At 34.6% G+C, this 15,667-nt stretch overlaps 2 non-coding genes across 2 annotated transcripts; both read right to left on the reverse strand.

The window, feature by feature from the left end:
- Positions 1–4,846: 4,846 nt before the first annotated feature.
- LOC128036304 (small nucleolar RNA R71) lies at positions 4,847–4,953 on the reverse strand. The gene has a single exon (XR_008193102.1). It is a non-coding gene; the product is annotated as a small nucleolar RNA R71 (small nucleolar RNA).
- A 4,600-nt stretch (positions 4,954–9,553) lies between these two features.
- LOC128036252 (small nucleolar RNA R71) lies at positions 9,554–9,660 on the reverse strand. Its single transcript, XR_008193050.1, has one exon. It is a non-coding gene; the product is annotated as a small nucleolar RNA R71 (small nucleolar RNA).
- Positions 9,661–15,667: the final 6,007 nt, after the last annotated feature.

The following is a 15,667-nucleotide window of genomic DNA, read 5'->3' on the forward strand; positions in this document are numbered from 1 at the left end:
AATTGCACAAACCACCTACATGCTTACTTACCATTATTCAATAAAAATTCAATTAAGCTACTAATTTAACATAAATGAGGGTCAATTTACCAAATCGCCCTTAGAAACACCCACCACACAATTTATTGTATCACAAACAAGTGATCAACCAAGCAAATCCAAGTTGCAATTTCGGTTAGCTCAATCCTCTTCAAGATTCAGAGCTTCAACAGAGATAAAGTAGACATTATCACCTTTCCAATGCTATAATAAAAACAAATTTTAATTAACTATACTAATTGAAATCCTATCACAAAGATACCTTACCGGTTTTGTAACATCAAGTCGAAAACTCGATTCCTCACAAAATCGATCTCTCCAGCCCTCTTAAACACTTTCAATCATCAATACTAGATCAAATGCACTTATACTAAACATCAATTTCATCTTTAAATAAATTTCACAAAATTTCGAAAATCGATTCATGAAGATGATGAAATTTGGATTTCTTTAAATTACCTCACAAATCATGTTTAATCTTGATAAATAAGATCAAAAACCATTTAATAGATCCATTTTGAGTTGGAACATCCATTGATTTGTGGATTTCTTCTCAAAATTCAAGATCCACCATTAAATAACCTTGTGTTCTTGGAAGAAAATGACATTACTAACAATCCTTTAATTATCTCTCAAATCATGTGAAAATGTTTCTAATCATCATAAAATCAAGTTTAGGATTGAAGATTACCTTTGATTCGCTCTAAATTTGTTAATTGAAAATCTTGATTCAAGAAACTTGAGAAATTTTAGAATATTTTTGGCTACATTTGAGAATAATATCGGGTGAATTGAGAGAGCATTTTGAGAAGAAAATTGGTTGGATCTATTCTCGATGATAGGTCTTTAAAATCATGCAAAGAAAATGAATTTTAAAGCTCTCTAATCTGATGTAAAATGTGTGAAAAGTGGGCTAGATACATAGTTTTAAAACTGAAACCACCCATCAGAATTTATAATTTGGGAAATTTGCCTAATGGTCACTCCCACATTTCATTTACTTTACCATCTAATCTTTTCCCTCCAAAATTCCAAAATTTAAGGTTTATTTGTCATATAAATACTCTAAATTTTCCATTGTTTTACAATTAAATCCTATTTAATTAATATTTAAATTTTACTCAAATTACCCTATTAAAATTATTTTAAAATTCTTTTTCGACCCAAATGGATTATTTTCACTAATAATTAACCTCCTAAATTAAATTAAAAATTACAAGAAACCTTATAAATTCCTAATTTCACACTCGGAACTCTAAAAGTATACCCAAAAGTACTATACCCAATTTAGGGATATTACATGATTCTTGCCAACTCATGAAAGATCGAGAGATCCTACTAGGGTAACGACTAGTTGATTGAGCAAGAAACTCGAAGCTACAGTTCTTTATGACTACCAAAGCGAGCTAATCATCCGTGCTCAAATTTGATTTAGTTTCAATAGTAAATTTCCCAAATTTTTCCATTTATATTATTTTATTCTTTATTTATAAAAGTATAAAAAAATATTTCTTTATGTTTAGTCGTAATATAATTTATTTAAAGTACTAATTAGCTCTATTTATGCTTAGGTTAGGATTAATTTAGTGTTCGCCTCCTTTGGGTACAATCCTCGGAGTACTCACCTACTTCGTTGTAACTATATTACAACCTGACCCGTATTCTTACGGACACCGTCTATTTGACGTATTTTGTGTAGGATTTTTACTCTGGACGTTGGTATGTCTGGAGGCAGTCACCAACTTGTGGGGTTTCTCGTACTGGTAGCCCTAACTGCATACCTCTCACGTGAGATCATGGCATACTTACTATATTTGTTTCAGGGTGGACTCTATTGGATGTCGTAGCCTAACTATGGTCTTATACCCTTCTTACCTCTTTCTCTCATCCTAGCGGACTTATCCGTGTTTGTTGTCTCGATGAACTTCATCTTTGTTCTCTGTTTACTATCCCTGCAGACTTTTCCTTTGTTCTGTGTTTACTATCTCGACAGATTTTCTATGTATGGATGCCATGGAATCTTTCATCCATGGTCTTACATCGTTTCGCCATCTTGTCATATTACGCTTTGCATAGAGTCTTACATCAAAGGTCTTAATCATCATACATGGTTGTCATATCGTCTTTCATCTATGGTCTTACACCGTATACCTTATACCATTTACCTTGCTGCCATAGCATCTTCCATCTATGGTCTTACACCCTCATCATTTTCATGTACCATGCTTCCATGACATCTTTCATCCATGGTCTTACACTACGTACCTTTACCGACTGTCATAGCCTCTTTCATCTATGGTCTTATGTCATATATCGTCATCATGGTGTTGCCTAACATTGATGCTCAAACACGGCAATGTTCCATCCACAAAGTTCGAAGCTGCGGTCGAGGTGATAACTAATGGGTTCAGTCTCTATTCCCATCCTATCTTCTTTTAGCCCTTAAGGTTTCCCACATTCATGCAACACATGTTTATATTATCATGCTTCATGTTTAGGCAACCATGGCCTACTTAAACAACATAAATCAAAACAGTGAATTTGGAGTTTGAAACTCACCTGAACCATCATCGTTTCCTCAACTTTAGCTTCTTCAAACACCATAATTTCCATTCTCTCAACAACAATGATTTTTTGTAATTTGGTGTAGAAAATTAATTTACAATACAAGCATTTTCATTATATTTTAGTTCAATTTTCAAAGTTTTATTTACATTCAATAAAATGTGCAAATTCAGTCTTTTATTGACCTTAGGGGCCGAATGAGGCCTAAGGGTGAGCTAACACACTTCGTGAGTGTGCAGGAGACCATTAAAAGGTGCACTAAACAGATATCGATCGTTATATCACAACACGGATGACTCGATGTCGCAACATAGGGAGCAGAATGGAGAAAATGCAAGACTGTCTTTGATTTCGCGGCACAGACTGAGGGTGTCACGACATACCCCTGAAGATGGCTGTAGATGAGTATACTGGTTGGTTTTTCATGACATAGGTCCTGGTGTGTCGCGACGTCGACTCTGTGATGGAAACAACACATGAAGCATGGGCATTTTGGTATACACAATTAAACTTTAAGCCTAGGAATGTCAGCGTACCTAGAGTTAAGGATGATGGCCACCTGAAAGCTAAAAATAGGCTCATTTGTCACTTGTTATGGACCTCATTCCATTAGCCCAGGTTCTCTCTTGTAAATTTAGTTTAAATTTCTTTCTTTCTTAGGGTTTTAGATTTATTTCAATTGTTCTTGTTCATTTCAAGAGATCTAAATTGTGAAAATATCCAAGCACTGTGGATTCATGTTTAATTTGAATACAATCAGGCTAGTTGATTTACTCTATCTTGTCGATTTAATTAGCATGCTTTCTCTTTACATCGATTATATATTGTCTATGGAAGCCATGAGGAACTAACCCTTCTATAGGGGATTGGCGGGTAGAGGTATGATCTGCTAACTATTTTGTAGGGTTCTTCAGTGGACCAACTGTTTGGGAAAGGAAGAACGTGAAATAAACCCTAGGCCTAACAACCCCAAGAAGTCAACAAGGTGGGAATTAACCCAAAATTGGTATTGCCTATCTGTCAACACCTTAATCCCAAGCCAGTTTAAATTGTGAGGTCAGAAGACAAGTAGTTCTTATTGACTCATTATTTTAGTAGGAGATCGGAAGATCCTGCTAAGGTAGTTGCTAGTTGATTGACGAGGAACCCAAAACGAAAATTGACGGAGATTACCAAGTAATCTAATCACCCAAAATCATATTTGATTTATTTTCCCTTTTTAATATCTTGAATTTTATCTTTTTATGTTTTTTTTTGTTTTTATTACTATCATTATAAAACCCTAAAAATCCTTTATTTCATATTTTTGTACTATAATTGATTTAAAAATATTAATTTGATCTTTTAGTGTTTAGGTTATACATGATATGGTACTCACCTCCCTTAGGTACGATCCTCAGAGTACTCACCTACTTCGTTGTAAAAGTATATTACAACTCGATCCGTATACTTGCAAATACCGCCTTATCTTTCTATATTTTCTTGCAATATTCACACTTTGGACATTAGTACGTCTGGAGGCAGTCAAATTGTTGGCGTCATTACTGGGGGAGGCAATGTCACTAGGTTAGTTTTAATTTTTGCACGTAAAAGAACAATTGGGAAATTTCTTAGTTATAGATACAATTTTATTTATTGTTACTAATCTCTTCTTTCTGAGTTAGTGTATGACTCGTAGTAGGGGCACACCTATTGTAACAGCCACAGATCTAGAGATAATAATCAGAAGAAATTGCCATCAGCAATAGAAGATGCAAGATCTACCACTACCTACTACAGGTAACGTACCACGAGAAAATCCACTATTTAGTGACATTGACGATAACATTTTAGGAAATCCACCAGCACCACAGTTACCCACAAATGGACATATGGCTTGAAATGAGAGAACCGCAAGGGATTATGCCTTACCAAGCCTAGAGATGGTTTAGGAAAGTATAGCAAGGTCAATGATTACAACTAGTAATTTCGAGATAAAATTGACAATGATTCAAAATAATCTGCAGTTTAGGGGCACTATGACAGATGACCCTAATCAACATTTAAAATGGTTTCTCCAATGCTGTGACACTTTTGAGTATAATGGGGTAACTGATGCCACTATTCATCTTCGGTTGTTCCCTTTTTTGTAATTGATAACACCTTTTCTTGGCTAGACTCACAGGCACCATGGTCTATCATGACATAGGATGAACTAGCTGGAAAGTTCGTACAAAAGTTATTCCTGATTAGCAAAGTTGTTCCACTAAGAAGAGAGATTATTGTTTTAAGATAGATAGAGGGATAAAGTTTCTATGAGGCATGGAAAGATTTCAAAATGTTTATTTAAAAATGCCCGCACCATAGATTTCCTAAGTGGATGTGACTGCAGGTATTTTATAATGGGTTGGATGCAAATGCACAAGCTGAATTAGATGGATCAACTAGAGGAGCCCTTATGAATAGAACGTTTGAGGATGCATATGAAATCATTTAGAACATGACATTAAACTCCTGTCAGTGGCCAATTGTATGATTTACATATGGTCATAAACCCGCCACAGTAAAAGCTATCAAAAAGATGACAAGTATCAATAGTCAGTGGATAGAATCAATCATACCGAATCTACTTCTACGTCATCTATGCATGGGGGAGACAAACCACTCTTTCACTATATCAAAAATCTTTCCGATGATGTAAATTACATTAGGAATATGGATGGAAACCCTTATTCGAATACATACAGTCTCGGTTGGAGAGATAACCCGAATCTGAGATGGAGAGGAATCAATGAGTAGGTAATAATTCAAATTAGGCTAAAAAAACTAATTACCAACCTCCTTATTTGCAGAAACCCTAGGATAGGGCCAACCCAAATGACCATATTGCATGTGGTCAACATCTGGATATAATTGCAGGAGAGATGCAGTCAATGAGAATGGATGCCAAGCAGGTGTAGTCTGAGTGCACCAATTCAACAAAAACATTGAATAAACTCAATGATAAAATGAGCTCATAGATGAGCACGATGGGTGATATCAAAAGACAAATTGCCACAGGTATTCCCAGCAACACGGAAGATAATCCATGAAGAGAAGGTAAGGAGTACGTGAAAGCAATTGCGCTCCGATCGAGCAAAGTACTAAGTAGCCCAGAAGTCACTATTCGAGAGACAATTGTGGAGAATAATGATGATACTCAAGAGGTATTCGTAGAACCATAATAGGAGCCAGAATCAAAGGAAGTAATCACACAGGAAGCAGAGATAGAGAATGAAATAACTAAAGATTCTGTCAATGCAAAAATCTCATTCCCTTCAAGACTAGAGGAAAAATAAAAGCGGGATGAGTATGAATTTGTAAGTTTCCTAAACATGTTTAAAACATTAAATGTTATCCTACCTTTAATTTATTTTATTGAAAAGGTTCCCAAGTACTCTAAGTTTTTAAAGGAGATAATGGAGAGGCATAAGAAAATTAAGGTAATAGAACATGTTAATTTAAATGCTTCCTGTAGCGTGATTATTTCAAGACAGGTACCTCAGAAATTTAAAGACCCGAAAGTTTTACTACACCCATAGAGATATGGAGTATTCATTTTAATAGAGCTCTATGTGATTTAAGAGCTAATATTAATTTGATTCTCTATCAATTTTTGAAAAATTTGGGTTAGGGGATCTTAAAACTATTTAGATAACATTATAGTTGGCGGATAGGTGTTAGTACATCCAAAAAGGGTATTAGAAGATGTGTTAGATAAGATATGAAGTTTCATTTTGTGGCGCTTGATTCCAAAGAAGATCGTGAGATACTGATCTTATTAGGAAGACTCTTTTTGGCTACTTTGAGGTCTACCATTTATTTAAAAAAGAACGAGTTAACCATGAAAATTAATGGTGAGACAAAAATATTTAAATGCGGCCATCAATTTAGTGAAGAGGAAAGTAAAAAAATGTTAGGAGAATAGTGTAAAAAAATATCTATTTTTAATGTTCCCAGATTAAGGGACACACTTCCTCTTATGCGAACAGAGAGAATGAGAATGACAAGATCTTCCGTCTGTAAACCGACAATACTATTGGATGAATCTGTTAGTAAAACTTAAAATTATTTGGATTGCTTAAATTTTTGTAAATGATTGTATATTTAACTAACCCCACAGTTTAGATTCTTACTTTTTGATACATGTTTATTGTAGACCATACCATCCTCAAGATGATAATTTGGGCAGAAATAGTCGGTGTCGTAACACGACAACCTTACGTCACGACAATACATGCAGAATATGAAAATTGATGAAAAGCATATCGACGTTGTGATGTGGCATCAGCATATTCCGACATAGTAGACAGTTTCCCAAAGATGACTAAACTAACGGATGTATCGTGACACGGAACCCTTGTGTCATGACAACAGTACACTACCAGGGATGTCGCAACATGGAACCCTGTGTCACGACATTGCTACAATTTTTCTTTAGAGTTGACTGTAAACTAAAAAATATATAGGATTTTTCTTATATAATTCATCACCTTTTTACTTAAATTTGTTGTTAAAACCAAGTAATTATTTAATAAATTAATGAAATATGCAAAAATATGAAATTAGGACATATAAATTATTAAAATGTGATTTTATACTTTATTATATAGTTTTCATGTATAAAATGGCTTATTTTATATTAATTTGAGCATATTATATTTTTAAGCTATAGAGTGGGCCATGCATGATTAAATTAAATAATAAAATATAAAGTTATATTTAATAATTCATTTTTAATATTTCATTAATAAATTGGGTTTTAATAAAGTAAATTGATTATATCTACTATTTTTGGACAGGTCTAAGAGTTTTCTTCTAATTGCATAATCGTCCAAATTGGGGACCAGGTCAACCCAATTTTCAGCTGCACATGGATGTCATAAACCATTTTTTGGTTTAATTATACAAAGTCCTTGAAGAGTTAAAGAAATCAGAGATTTTCCCGAAGATTTGCTGATAACCGAGTCTTAGTCCTGAGTTGTTGTGGGACTCAAGTTGACCAAAACTCAAGGAAAAATCAGCCAGATTTCCTCAATTCATGGCTGACCACTCTTGGAGGAAGTTTCAAAGGATGAACACTCCTATTTTTAGCAAACTAGCTCCCTTGCCTCACCTATAAATAAGAGCTCATTTCTCACTTTTTCAATCATCCTCATCCCATCATCTCTCACTCATTCATCATTCTCTCAACTCTTTTAGCTATCTTTCCCCTTCATCATCCTTGCATAAGGATTTTAGCAATTAAGCCTCTTAAAGAACCCTTGGTCGGCCACCTTGGAGAGCCATCAACAAAGGAGCAAAGCAAAGAAGCGAAGGAGCCTCGTCAGTCAGAGTCTTGGGTGACAACCACTCTCAATTGGGTTTAATCTTTCTTTTCTTTAATTTAATATAAAGATGTTTGCTACGTGTTCTTTGTTCTTGTTTACAACAATGATAGCTTAATTTTATTTAAGCTAGGATGATTATTTTGATTAAATAATATTTATTTGATTCATGCTTATAATGTTTGTGCCTTAATCGATCATGTTTTCAATTAAAATCAAGTTTGTATTTCGTTTATATGTGATTGAAATGCACCTAAATTAGCTGAGCGATCCTAACTAGACAACGGCTAATGGACGCATAATTGAAATGCGCATGCTCAATATGGATCCTAACCCGATTAAATTGTAGGTTGCATAACAACTTTAACCAAGCTTTGTTATCTGCATAGTTTTTAGATTTGTGTGATTAAATTGTTTCAAACCTAACACGTCCCTATTACCTCACACAAATGCTAAGAAACCCTTAGTAAATAAGGATCAGTAAAATGCATATTTACTAAGTAAAGGATTCTGGAAGGACCTAATGTGGTTTCCAAACTCATGAAAGATCGAGTTGCCATGGAATGTTTTTCCGAATGTTATTAAGCATGTTGATAATAAATTGAATTTAATTAAAGTAATTCTCCTAGTTTATTTATGTTATAATTGTTGCAAATTGTGTTTAATTTTACTAAAATCTTTTTCATCCATATAGTTTGCATACTTAGGATAAATTGCATTAGGAATCATTGCATTTAGTTTAATATATTTTAATCACTACTTCTTAACTATACTGTGTTTTTATTTACCAAATTGTTAATATAATTTTACAAATTAAGTGACTTAGCACAAATACAATCCCTGTGGAGATGATAACTCGATACTTACTTATTACTTGATAACGACTATGTACACTTGCACAAAACCCAGCGTTACAAGTTTTTGGCACCGTTGTCGGTGATTGTCAACTATTCCCATAGTCATTTTTTCGTGAAATTATTTATTTTCAATTTGATTTTTTTCTAACATTACTAACTTATTCTTTTAATTTTTTTATTTTCTTTCCGGTGTTTATGAGCATAGATCGAATTATCGATCTGCTCCCTATAGACCATGAAATTGAGCGAACTTTTAGACAAAGAAGACATGAACAAACAACTCAAAGACAAGTCAAGATGGACCTCGAAAATCAGAATCAAGACCAAGGTAATGAAGTCAATAATGTATGAAATCCTATCCTCATTGCCGATAATAGGGATCGATGCATCAGACAATATGTTGTGCCACTTTTTAGTGAGTTAAACCCAGGAATTAGAAGGCAAGATATTGAGGCAATCCAGTTTGAATTGAAACCAATGATGTTTCAAATGCTACAAACGGGTGGCTAATTTAGTGGTATGCGCACGGAAGATGCACATCTCCACCTTCGATTGTTTATGGAGGTGAGTGATTCATTCAAGATATCAGGTTTGACTGAAGACGCACTGAGGTTGAAGTTGTTTTCGTACTCATTGCGAGATCGAGCACGAGCATGGCTCAATTCATTGCCACCAAGTTCCATATCTACATGGCAAGAATTAGCAGAGAGATTTTTGGTTTAGTATTTCCCACCTAGCAAGAACGCTAAGTTAAGGAACAAGATCACAACTTTCCAACAATTGGAAGATGAGTCTTTGTATGAGGCATGGGAGCGATTCAAGGAGTTACTTCGTAAGTGTCCTTATCATGGGATTCCTTATTGTATCCAGTTGGAGACATTCTATAATGGTCTCAATGCACATACAAGATTGATGGTAGATGCTTTCGTGAATGGTGCAATTTTATTTAAGTATTATAATGAGGCTTATGAGATCATCGAGAGAATCATGAGTAATAACTATCAATGGCCAACAAACCGAATAGTTTTAGGAACACGTGTAGCCGTAGTTCATGAAGTTGACTCCCTCACTTCGTTATCACCTAAGGTATCGTCTATTTCCTCTATGTTAAAATAGTTAATCACTAATAATACTAATAATTTTGCAGCTCAACCACCAAGTCAATTTGAAACAGTTTCTTATGTGTATTGTGGGGAAGGTCATTCTTTTGAGAATTGTCCATCAAATCCCGAGTCAGTGTACTATGTGGGAACCAATATCAAAATAGGAGTGGACAAGGACCCTAGTCCAACTTTTACAATTATTCATGGCGTAATCATCCTAACTTTTCTTAGAGTAACCAAGGAAATGGACCAAACAATAAGTTATCACAACAAAGACCTAACCAATCTCAAGGGTTTAATCAACAAGCTCCAAAACCACCTCAAGCTGAGGCATCAAATAGTTTGGAGAACTTGTTGAAAGCGTACATGGCAAAGAATGATGCTTTGATCCAAAGTCAAGCAGCAACACTGAAAAATTTGGAAAACCAAATGGGTCAGTTCGCTACGGACTACGTAATAGACCGCAAGGAACCTTGCCGAGCAATATTGAGAATCTAAGGAATTTGGGTAAAGAACATATCAAGGTAGTGGCATTGTGAAGTAGTAAGACTCTAGAACCCTAGTTGATTGATGTCGAAGATGAGCATGTTCAAAAGGAGGGAAGTCAACTAGATGTTGAAGTTCCTACACCAAAGGAATCAGAATCTGCAAAGTCTGACAAGGTAAACCTTGACTTAGTGAATTCAGATATTTTAACATCTTCTTTGGATGTAGATTTACCTATTCAGAAAATTTGTCTAGTTCAACTGAAAGTTCCATCACCTCCATATCCGTAAAGATTGCAGCAACACAAGCAAAAACATGAGGTGCAATTCAAGAAGTTTTTGGATGTTCTGAAGCAGTTACACATCAATATTTCATTGTTGGAGGCTTTAGAAAAAATACTGAATTATATGAAGTTTATGAAGGATATACTGTCCAAGAAGAAACAACTGAGTGAGTATGAGACTGTTGCCTTGACAAAGGAGTACAGTGCGTTCCTGCAGAACAAACTACCACCGAAATTGAAAGACCTAGGAAGCTTTACTATACCCTATAACATTGGTGAATCTTACTGTGGTAAAGCTTTGTGTGACTTAGAAGCAAGTATCAACTTGATGTCTAAGTCTATTTTCAAGATGTTAGGGATAAGTAAAGTAAGACCTACAACTGTGACGCTTCAGCTAGCGAATCGATCTTTAACATATCCCGAAGGAAAGATCGATGATGTTTTTGTAAGAGTGGATAAATTTATTTTTCCCGCTGATTTCATTTTCTTAGATTTTGAAGCAGATAAGGAAGTGCCAATTTTCCTTGGGAGACTTTTCCTAGCCATGGGAAGAACGTTAATTGATGTGTAGAAAGGTGAACTCACCATGCGAGTTCAAGACGACCAGGTAACTTTTAACATTCTTAAAGCGATGTAATTTCCCGATCTGGCAGAGGAGTGTTCAATTATGGAAGAGATAGAAACCTTGGTTTCTATGGAAAGTAATTTTGAAAAAGATCCATTGGAGAAAGCTTAGAGTTTGATCCTTTAGAGGATGAAGAAGGTGAAGAAAACATGGCTTTGATGGAAGCCAATCCGAGAAATTTTATTCAATCCATACGATTTGAACCGTTGGAGTTGGAAGTCAGAGAATTTGTACAACCCAATTTGTCAATTGAAGAACCACCTACGCTCGAACTAAAGGTACTTCCTTCCCATTTGAAATATGTTTATTTAGGTGACTGTTCTACTTTGCCTGTGATTATTTCAGCAGAACTAATGAAAGATCAAGAGGAACAATTGGTTGCCGTTTTAAAGAAATTTAAGAAAGCAATTGGTTGGACCATAGTTGACATTTGAGGTATAAGCCTTCTTTTTGCATGCATAAAATCATTTTAGAAGAAGGTGAAAGAGCTAGAATTGATGGGAAAATGAGGCTCAATCCTATTATGAAGGAAGTTGTGAGGATGGAAATGATTAAATGGTTAGATGCAGGAATCATTTATCCTATTTCAAATAGTTTGTGGGTAAGTTCGGTGCAGTGTGTGCGAGAAAGGTGGAATCACGATTGTTGAAAATGAGCGCAACGAGTTAATTCTAACGAGAACTGTTTCGGTTGGAGAATCTGTATTGATTACAGAAAGTTGAACAAAGCCACTCGGAAGGACCATTTTTTGGATCAGATGTTAGATCCTAATGTAGTCATGTGGTTTCTACATAAGCATGTGTTTACACGATTTCGGACACCAAGAGCTATTATTAGTGATGAAGGTTTTCACTTTGTGAACAAATGACTTAAGTGGTTGCTTGACAAATATGATGTGAAGCACAAGATTGCTACTGTCTATCACCCCCAGTCTAATGGACAAGTTGAAAGAGTGAATCGTGAAATTAGAGGTATCCTTGAAAAGGTAGTAGGCCCTAGTAGAAAAGATTGGTCTCGAAGGTTCGATGATGCATTATGGGCCTATTGAACAGTATTTAAGACTCCGTTAAGAATGACTCCTTATTGGTTAGTCTTTCGAAAGGCATGTCATTTGCCATTAAAGTTGGAGAATAAAGCTCACTGAGCTTTGAAGTAGTTAAATTTTGATCTTAAGCAAGCTGTTGAGAGAAGGATGTTACAACTGGATGAGTTGGAAGAGCGGAGGTTGTTTTCCTATGAGAATGCCAAAATGTGAAAAGAAAGATCAAAGAGATGGCATGATACTCATATACAACTTCGCGAGTTTAAAGAAGGTCAGAAGGTGTTGTTGTTTAATTCAAGGCTGAAGTTATTTCCTGAGAAGCTTAAATCCCGATGGAAAGGACCGTATACCATCTACCGAGTTTATCCTTACGGATCTATTGAATTATACGATAGTTATGGAGGTACATTTAAAGTTAATGGTCAATGTCTCAAACACTACTGGGATGGTGAAGTTGAGCGAATTGAATCCTCCCTCATCTTAACAAACCCTTAATTTTTCATGAACTCATTGTGTAAATAAATAAATAATTAGAACTTATTTTCTTAATTTATTACATTTAATTAATTCTGTTTAAGGACATTGGAACTTAAGCGGGACCGCTGTGACCACTCCAACCTTTCTTGGGAATTAATTTAATGTAATTTGTTAAGAAGAAATTTTCTAATTAAAATTTTTAAGTTTCATTTTATTTAGTTTAAAATTTAAATTTTTATGTTAATAAACGGGGTGAAATTTGGCCTAGGTACTAATCAGTTTTTTTTAAGATACACTCTGAGTTTGAGGCCCAAGACAGCAAAAAGGGGAAAAAATTAGGCCTTACCGTCACACCCATTACTAGCCGCCCAAGTAACTTTAATGTAACTAAATTTTTGCTACATGTTGACCTAATTTTTCCCTATATAAACCCATATTCATTCTACTAATTTCCATATCCCTCAAAGCAATTTGCCTCCTCCTAAAAATTCCTAAATCTCTTCTTTGTGCTGTCAACCTCAAATCTCGAAAGAAACCCTAGTCCTTTTCTTTCTTTTTGCTAAAATTTCCTATTGCTGTCTCAAAGAGATCACTGTCGCACCATCCTTGTTGTCGCAAGATTTTTGCAGTAGCAAGTTATACCAACTTTGCCGATTTCTCTTTTGGCTCTTGTGTAGAAACTCTGCCAAATTTTCGAGAAAGTACTATGTCTCGCCAAAGAACTAGATCGTCAAAGACTACTCCTGCAAACCCAATTATGGTTGATGGAGAAGTGAAAGAGCGATTTGATTCAATTTTCAAGCATCAACCTATGATGCAGGAAAAATGTTTTAATCTGAAGAGCAATGATGTAATGGTTGTTCCAATGCCAATTAGAAAGATAATCAATGCTCTCAAATGGGAACGATTTTGTAATGCTCGTTCACTTCCCGATGGTGAATTAGTTCGAAAATTCTATGCTAGTTTGACTATGCAAGATGCTACTGAAGTCATCGTTTGAAAGAAAAAGGTACCTCTTACTTCTAAGTCCATCAATGATTTGTTTAATTTACCTGATGTTGAAGAAGATGAGTTCTATCCAATGATGAACAATATCAATTGGGATTTTCTTCAACAAGTGATTGATGTTGTGACAAATTCGGGATCCCAATGGATTATAAGAAAGTATGTGAGCCATTCTTGTCAAAGAGAATACTTGAAACCAGTAATAATGTATGGTTTTATTTTCTTCACTACAATTTTATGCCTATCTCACACAGTTCCACCATCTCGATGGAAATGATGCTATTGTTTTATGCAATTTTGACGGAAAAATCCATTAATGTTGGGAAAATTATCCTCAAGGAGATTCATGATTGTGCTAAAAAGAAGCAGGAAGTGCTTATTTCCCATCATTGATCACTTCACTTTGCTTAAGGGTCCATGTTAAAACACAAACAAATCTGAAGGGGCAGTATGTCCAAGGGTGTATTACAAGTCATGATCTTGAAAGGTTAGTAGAAAGAGTGCATGGGTTGAACCAAGTTGAACCAACCGAAAACCAAGAGTCAACAAATAAAATAGAAACTGAAGCAAAGAAGGAACCAAATAGTCCTCCATCGGCGGAGTGAATGCCCGAACCTAGGGTCAACAAAGCAAAATGTTGAACCTAAATATACAACTCCCATGCCGACTGTACTTCAGTTGTCAATTTTGATGGATATGTGCAAATCATGCAAATCAAAACAAACTTATTGAAATATGAAAAATTAGAGATGATTCAATTTAAAATACTTTTAAGAATATCTCTAATACTTTTGTTCCTGAGTTCCCAAATGCTATCTTTGAGACATGGACGGAAAAGACTAACGATGGAAGTGAAGATGGAGCTAAAAAACCAAGGGGAATAAGTCAGAAAAATAAAAGGGGATTCTTGTCTTGTTATTTATTTAATTATTTTTTGGTTATTAGGAATTTATTTCTTTAGTAATTAGGATTTAATTTTTGCAAATTAAAACATACCAAGCATGAATAAATACTTCCTTAGAAATAAAAAGATTAATTGATGTGGCAATGGGAATGAACATGTCTAGCATTGGGTTATTAGGAAAGAATTGGTATTTAAGCAGTCTTAATGACTCACCTCTCTTTCTTTACAACCCTACCTGGTGTTCAGTTTTCATTCATTACTTTACTCTTGCAATGAGGACATTGCTTCTTTTTAAAGGGGGTAAGGCAAATTGCTTAAATTTTTAAAATTTTCAAGTATGTTTCAAATCATTCTTTCATAAGTATGTCATAATAAATGAATGTTTAGAGAAATTCATTTTAATAAGATAACTTGTATGTAAGCATGAATGATGGTTTTATCTGAGTGATTGTATGTTATCATGAAAAATGGAATATTTTTATGATCTTAGTCTTAGGTAATGTTTTCCATGAAAACTTAGTTTCTCTTGAGATTAGACATGAATGAAATTTTATATCATTAGAATTGACTTAGTAACTTTCTTGAGGTGAAATCCTAGCAAACATAAAAATCTAAAATGATATAGGCACCATTTTTCTTTTGATCGTTTGAGCCTTTTCAAGCCCACCTTATGATATTAGACCCTTGAAACTATAATTTTGAGCTTAAAGGCTTGTTCATTGTAATAAACCTACATTATAAGTCAGTACCATTTTTTAAAATTATCCTAATTTTTTGCACCTATCTTAACTAAAGTTGTCTTGGGAATCAACATTTGAGGAAATTTTCATAAAGATGTATGTGCTCATGCTTAAAAAAGACAAAGAAAGAGTGAAGAAAATTTACTCAGTCTCCAAAAAGAAAATGTATGAGTATGAGTTCAAAATAAGTTTGGGG

Source organism: Gossypium raimondii, chromosome 13, assembly GCF_025698545.1.
Source record: "Gossypium raimondii isolate GPD5lz chromosome 13, ASM2569854v1, whole genome shotgun sequence".
NCBI lineage: Eukaryota > Viridiplantae > Streptophyta > Magnoliopsida > Malvales > Malvaceae > Gossypium > Gossypium raimondii.